This window comes from Rhinopithecus roxellana, unplaced genomic scaffold, assembly GCF_007565055.1.
Source record: "Rhinopithecus roxellana isolate Shanxi Qingling unplaced genomic scaffold, ASM756505v1 contig184, whole genome shotgun sequence".
Lineage (NCBI taxonomy): Eukaryota > Metazoa > Chordata > Mammalia > Primates > Cercopithecidae > Rhinopithecus > Rhinopithecus roxellana.
Genome location: NW_022141851.1, coordinates 51,415 through 60,351, shown reverse-complemented (window position 1 = coordinate 60,351; position 8,937 = coordinate 51,415). Strand labels below are relative to the sequence as shown.

At 23.2% G+C, this 8,937-nt stretch overlaps 1 pseudogene across 1 annotated transcript; it reads left to right on the top strand.

Moving 5' to 3' along the window:
- Positions 1-7,240: 7,240 nt before the first annotated feature.
- On the top strand, positions 7,241-8,171 carry LOC115895725 (annotated as a pseudogene). Its single transcript, XR_004055856.1, has one exon. The product of XR_004055856.1 is annotated as a 40S ribosomal protein S2 pseudogene (transcript).
- The last annotated feature ends 766 nt before the right edge of the window (positions 8,172-8,937 follow it).

Genomic DNA, 8,937 nt, shown 5'->3' with positions numbered 1-8,937 from the left:
AGACATAATGATATAGGTATAAAATATAGACATAATAGATATAATAGATATAGCTATAAAATATAGACATAATAGATATATATATAAAATATACACATAGATGATATAATAGATATAGGTAAAATGTAGACATAATAGATATCGTTATAAAATATAGACATAATAGACATAGGTATAAAATATAGACATAAAAGATATAATAAATGCAGTTATAAAATATAGACTTAATACATATAGGTATAAAATATAGACATAATAGATATAGGTAAAATATAGACATAATAGATATAATAAATGTAGGTATAACATATAGACTTAATACATATAGGTATAAAATATAGACATAATAGATATAATAATATATAGGTATAAAATATACACATAAGAGACATAATAGATATAGGTATAAAATATCGACATGATAGATATAATAGATATAGGTATAGAATATAGACATAATAGTATAATAGATATAGGTATAAAATAAAGACATGAAAGATATGATAGACAGAGGTATAAATATAGGCAATAGATAATAAAAAACAGGATGATGAAAGATGGATATAATAGGTATAACAGATATAGACAAAATAGATATAATAGTTATAGGTATAATATATAGACATAATAGAAATAATAGATATAACAGAGATAGGTATAAAATTTAGACATAATAGATATAGGTATAATATATAGACAATAGATATAATAGATATAGGTATAAAATATAGACATAATAGGTATAATAGATATAGACAAAATAGATATAATAGATATAGGTATTAAATAGAGACATAAGAAATATAATAGATATAGTTATAAAATATAGACATAATAGATATAGTAGTATAGGTATAAAATATAGACATAATAGATATAGGCATAAATATAGATATAATCGATATAATATATAGAAGTATAAAATATAGATAATATAGATATAATGGATATAGGTATAAATATAAATAAAAAAGGTACAATAGACATAGGTATAAAAAAGAGACATAGCAGATATAATAGATATAGGTATAAAATATAAACATAATAGATATAATAGAGATGGGTATAAAAATAGACATAATAGATATAATAGATATAGGTGTAAAATATAGGACATAGTAGATATAATAGATATAGGTATATAATAAAGACATACTAGATATAATAGATATAGGAATAAAATACGGACATAATTGAAATAGGTATAAAATATAGACAAAATAGATATAAAAATATAGGTATCAAATATAGACATAATAGATATAATAAATATATTTATAAAATATAGACATAATAGATATAATAGATATATGTATGAGATAGAGACATAATAGATATAATAGATATAGATATAAAATATAGATATAATTGATATAATAGATATAGGTATAAAATATAGACATAATAGATATAGGCATAAAATATAGATATAATAGATATAATGGATAGAGGTGTAAAATATAGACACAATAGATATAAGATAAAAGGTATAAAATATAGACATAATTGATATAATAGATATACGTATAAAGTATCGACATAATAAATATAGGCATAAATATAGATATAATAGATATATAGGTATAAAATATAGATAAAATAGATATAATGGTTATAGGTATAAAATATAAATAAAATAGATACAATAGACATTGGTATAAAATAGAGACATAGCAGACATAATAGATATAGGTATGAAATATAGACATAATAGATATAATAGATATATGTATAAAATATACACATACTGGATATAATAGATACATGTATAAAATATAGACATAATAGATATAATAGAGGTATAAAATATAGACATAATGGAAATAATAGATAGAGGTATGCAATAAAGATATAATAGTTATAATAGATTTAGGTATAAAATATAGACATCATAGATAATAGATATACGTATAAAACGTAGACAATATATATAAAGATTAGAATATAGACAATAGACATAATATATATAGGTATCAAATATAAACATAATAGATATAAATATAAAATATAGACATAAAAGATATAATAAATAGAGGTAAAATATAGACATAATAGATATAGGTATAAACATAGACATAATATATATAATAAATATAGTTATAACTATAGACATAATACACCTAATAGATAGAGGTACAAAATGTAGAAATAATAGATATAATAGAGGTGTAAAATACAGACATAATAGATTTAATAGATAGAGGTATAAAATATAGACATAATAAATATAGGTATAAAATATAGACCTAATAGATATAATAGATATAGGTTTAAAATATACACAAAATAGATATAATAGATATTGGGTATAAAATAGAGTCATAATAGATATAATAGATAGAGGTATAAAATATAGAAAAAGCAGATATAGGTATAAAAATGTAGACTAATAGATATAATATATAGAGTTATGAAATATAGACAGATAAAAATAATAGAGGTATAAAATAAGACCATAATAGAATATAAAGATAGGGGTATAAAATATAGACATAAGAGATAAAATAGATAGAGGTATAAAATATAGACATAATTGATATAATACAGATAGGTATAAAATATAGACATAATAGATATAATAGATAGAGGTATAACATATAGACATAATAAATATAATAGATATAGGTATAAAATATAGAATAAAAGATACAGCTATAAAATCTAGACCTAATAGATACAGGTAAAAAATATAGACATAATAGTTATAATAGATATAAGTATAAAATATAGACATAATAGATATAGGAGATATAGGTATAAAATATAGACATAATACATATAATATGATAGAGTTATAAAATATAGACATAATAGAAATAGGTATAAAATATTGATATAATATATATAGTAGATATAGGTATAAAATATAGACAGAATAGATATAATAAATATAGGTATAAAATAATAGGCGTTATACATATATGTATAAATTACAGACATAATAGATATAATAGATAAAGTTGTAAATTATAGACAAAAAGACATAATAGATAGAAGTATAAAATATAGACATAATAGATATAGGTATAAAATATAGATATAATAATATAATATGTACACGTATAAAATAGAGATAAGATAGATATAGTTATAAAATATACATATAATAGATATAGGTATAAAATATAGATATAATAGATATAGTTACAATATATAAATATATAGATATAATAGATATAGGTGTAAAATATAGATAAAATAGATATAGGTATAAAATATAGATAAAATAGATATAATAGTTATAGGTAATAAAATATAGATAAATACACATAATAGATATAGGTAAAAAATATAGACATAGGAGATAAAATAGATATAGGTATAAAATATAGACATAATAGATATAATAGATATAGATATGAAACATACACATACTAGATATGATAGATATAGGTATAAAATATAGACATAATAGATATAAGAGATAGAGGTATAAAATATAGACATAATAGATATATTAGATTTAGGTATAAAATATAGTCGTAATAGATATCGGTATAAAATATAGACATAATAGCTATAATAGATGTAGGTATGAAATAGAGACATAGTAGGTACAATAGATATAGGTATAAAATATAGATATAGTGGATATAATAGATATAGGCATAAAATATAGACATAATAGATATAATAGATATAGGTAGAAAATATAGACATAAGAGATGTAATAGATATAGGCATAAAAAATAGACATAATAGATATGATATATATGGGTATAAAATATAGACATAATAAGTATGATATATATAGGTATAATAGGTAGACATAATAGATATAACAGATATAGGTATAAAATATAGACATAATAGATATAGGTAAAAAATATAGACATATTAGACATAATAGATATAGATATAAAATATAGACATAATAGATATAAGTAGAAAATATAGACATAATAGATATAATAGATATAGTTATAAACTATAGACATAATAGTTATAATAGATATAGGTATAAAATATAGATATTATATATAGCAATAAAATATAGATATAATAGATATAATAGATATACGTATAAAAAATAGATTTAATAGATACCAGTATAAAATATAGACATAATAGATTTAGGTAAAAAATATAGACATAATAGAAATAATAGATATAGGTATAAAATATACACATAATAGATATAATAGATATAGGTATAAAATATAGACATAATAGACATAATGGATATAGGTATAAAATATAGATATAATAGATATAACAGATAGAGGGATAAAATATAGACATTATACGTATAACAGATATAGGTATAAAATATAGACATAATAGATATAATAGATAGAGGTATAAAATATATACATTATAAATATAATAGATATAGGTATAAAACATAGTCATAAACGACATAATGGATATAGGTATAAAATATAGACATAATAGATATAATAGATGTAGGTATAAAATATAGACATAATAGATATAATAGATATAGGTATAAAATACCTACATAATAGATATAGGTATCAAATACAGACATAATAGAAATAATAGATAGAGGTATAAAATATAGATATAATAGATATATTGATATAATGAATAGAGGTATAAAGTATAGACATAATAGATATAATAGAAGTATAAAAAATAGACATAATAGATGTAATAGATAGGGTAGAAAACATAGATATAATAGATATAATAGATAGAGGTATAAAATATAGACATAATAGATATAATAGATATAGGTACAAAATATGGACAATAGATAAAAAAGACATAGTTATAAAATATAGACATAATAGATATTGTAGATATATACATAATAGATATAATAGATATAGGTTTAAAAGATAGACAAAATGGATATAATAGATATAGGTATAAAATATAGACATAATAGATATAATAGATATAGGTATAAAATATAGACATAATAGATAAAACAGACATAGTTGTAAAATATAGACATTATAGATATAATAGATAGGGGTCTAAAACATAGACATAATCGATATTATTGATAGAGGTATAAAATATAGACATAACAGACATAGGAGTAAAATACAGACATTATAGATATAATAGATATAGGTATAAAATATAGACATAATACATATTATAGATACAGCAAGAAAATACAGACAAAATAGAAATAATAGATATAGGAAAAATATAGACATAATAGATATAGGTATAAAATATAGACTTAATTCATATAATAAATATAGATATAAAATATAGACATAATCGACATAATAGATAGAGGTATAAAATGTAGACATAATAGATAATATAGAGGTGTAAAATCTAGACATAATAGATATAATAAATACAGTTATAAAATATAGTCATAATAGACATAATAGATACAGGTATGAAATACAGATAATAGATATAATACATATCGGCTTAAAATATAGACATAAAAGATATAATAGATATAGGTATAAAATATAGATATAACAGATATAATAGAGAGGCATAAAACATAAACATAATATACATAATAGATAGAGGTATAAAATATATACATAATAGATATAATTGATATAGGTATAAAATATAGACATAATAGATATAATAGAGGTATAAAATATAGACAATAATAGATATAATAGAGGTATAAAATAGAGACAAGAGATATAAATATAAAATATAGACGTAATAGATATAAGTGATATAGGTATAAAATATAGACATAACAGATATAATAGATATAGGTATAAAATATACACTTAAAAGATATAATAGATAGAGGTATAAAATACAGACAACAGAGATAAAATAGATATAGGTATAAAATATAGACATAATATATATAATAGATATAGGTATAAATTATAGACATAATAGATATATGTATAATAAATAGACAATAGATATAACAGATACAGGTATAAAATATAGACATAATAGTTATAATAGATATAAACAAAATAGATATGATAGATATAGTTATAAAATATAGACATTAGAGATATAATAGATATAGTTATAAAATATGGACATATTAGATATAATAGATATAGGTATAAAATATAGACAGATATAGCCATAAATATAGACATAGATATAATAGAAATAGGTATAAAATATAAACATAATAGATATAATAGAGATGGGTATAAAATATAGATGTAATAGATATAATAGATATATGTGTAAAATATAGACATAATAGATATAATAGATGTAGGTATCAAATATAGACATAATAACTATAATCGATATAGGTATAAAATATAGACATAATAGATATAGGTATAAAATATAGACATAATAGATATAGGTATAAAATATAGACACAGATATAATAGAAATAGGTATAAAATATAAACATAATAGATATAATAGAGATGGGTATAAAATATAGACGTAATAGATATAATAGATATAGGTGTAAAATATAGACATAATAGATATAATAGATGTAGGTATCAAATATAGACATAATAACTATAATCGATATAGGTATAAAATATAGGCATAATAGATATAATAGATATAGGTATACAATATAGTCATAATAGACATAATAGATATAGGTATAAAATATAGACATAATAGATATAGGTATAAAATAGACGTAATAGAAATAGCTATAAAATATAGACATAATAGATATAATAGAAATAGGTATAACATATAGACATAATAGATATAATAGATATAGGTATAAAATATAGACATAATAGATATAATAGATATATGTATAAGATATAGACATAATAGATATAATAGATATAGGTATAAAATATAGACATAATAGATATAATAGATATAGGAATAAAATATCGACATAATTGAAATAGGTATAAAATATAGACAAAATAGATATAAAAGATATAGGTATAAAATATAGACATAATAGAGCTAATAGATATAGCTATAAAATATAGACATAATAGATATAATAGATATATGTATAAGATATACACATAATCGATGTAATAGATATAGGTATGAAATATAGACATAATAGATATAATAGATATAGGTATAAAATATAGACATAATAGATATTATAGATATAGGATTAATATATAGTCATAATTGAAATAGGTATAAAATATAGACAAAATTGATATAAAAGATATAGGTATAAAATATAGACATAATAGATATAATCAATATAGTTATAAAATATAGACATAATAGATATAATAGATATAGATATAAAATATAGACATAATAGATATCATAGGTATAGGTATGAAATATAGACCTAATAGATATAATAGATATGTGTATAAGATATAGACATTAGCTTCTTCTCCGAGAAAACACCAAATGGCGGATGACGCCGGTGAAGCGGGGTGGTCCGGAGGCCCTGGTGGCCCTGGGATGGGGAACCGCGGTGTCTTCCGCGGAGGTTTCGGCAGTGGCATCCGGGGCCGGAGTCGCGGCCGTGGACGGGGTCGGGGCCGAGGCCGTGGAGCTCGCGGAGGCAAGGCCGAGGATAAGGAGTGGATGTCCGTCACCAAGCTGGGCCGCTTGGTCAAGGACATGAAGATCAGGTCCCTGGAGGAGATCTACCTCTTCTCTCTGCCCATTAAGGAATCTGAGATCATTGACTTTTTCTTGGGGGCCTCTCTCAAAGATGAGGTTTTGAAGATTATGCCGGTGCAGAAGCAGACCCGTGCTGGTCAGCGCACCAGGTTCAAGGCGTTTGTTGCTATCGGGGACTACAATGGCCACGTCGGCCTGGGTGTTAAGTGCTCCAAGGAGGTGGCCACCGCCATCCGTGGGGCCATCATCCTGGCCAAACTCTCCATTGTCCCGGTGCGCAGAGGCTACTGGGGGAACAAGATCGGCAAGCCCCACACCGTCCCTTGCAAGGTGACAGGCCGCTGTGGCTCTGTGCTGGTGCGCCTCATCCCTGCACCCAGGGGCACTGGTATCGTCTCAGCACCTGTGCCCAAGAAGCTGCTCATGATGGCTGGTATTGATGACTGCTACACCTCAGCCCGGGGCTGCACTGCCACCCTGGGCAACTTCGCCAAGGCCACCTTTGATGCCATCTCTAAGACCTACAGCTACCTGACCCCTGACCTGTGGAAGGAGACTGTGTTTACCAAGTCTACTTATCAGGAATTCACTGACCACCTTGTCAAGACCCACACCAGAGTCTCCGTGCAGCGGACCCAGGCTCCAGCTGTGGCTACAACACAGGACTTTTTATACCAGAAAAATAAAGTGAATTAAGCTTGTTAAAAAAAAAAAGATATAAACATAATAGATACAATAGATATAGGTATAAAATATAGACAGATATAATAGTTACAGATATAAAATATAGACATAATAGATATAGGTATAAAATATAGACATATTAGATATAGGTACAAAGTATAGACATAATGGTTATAATAGATATAGGTACGAAATATAGACATAATAGATATAGGTATAATATTTAGACATAACAGATATAATAGATGTAGGTATAAAATATAGACATAATAGATATAATAGATATAGGCATAAAATATAGACATAGTAGATATAATACATATAGGTATAAAATATAGACATAATGGATATAAGAGATATAGGGATAAAATATAGACACAATAGATATAATAGATATAGGTAAAAAATATAGACATAATAGATATAACAGATATAGGTAACAAATATAGACATTATAGATATTGGTATAAAATATAGACATAATAAATATAATAGAAATAGGTATAAAATATAGACATAATAGATATAATGTATATACGTATCAAATATAGACATAAAAATTATAATAGATATAGGTATAAAATGTAGACACAATAGATACAGGTATAAAATATAGACATAATGGTTATAAGAGATATAGGTATGAAATATAGACATAATAGGTATGATCAATATAGGTATGAAACATAGACATAATAGATATCGGTATAAAATATAGACATAGTAGATATAGGTATAAAATATAGACATAGATATAATAGATATAGGTATAAAATATAAACATAATAG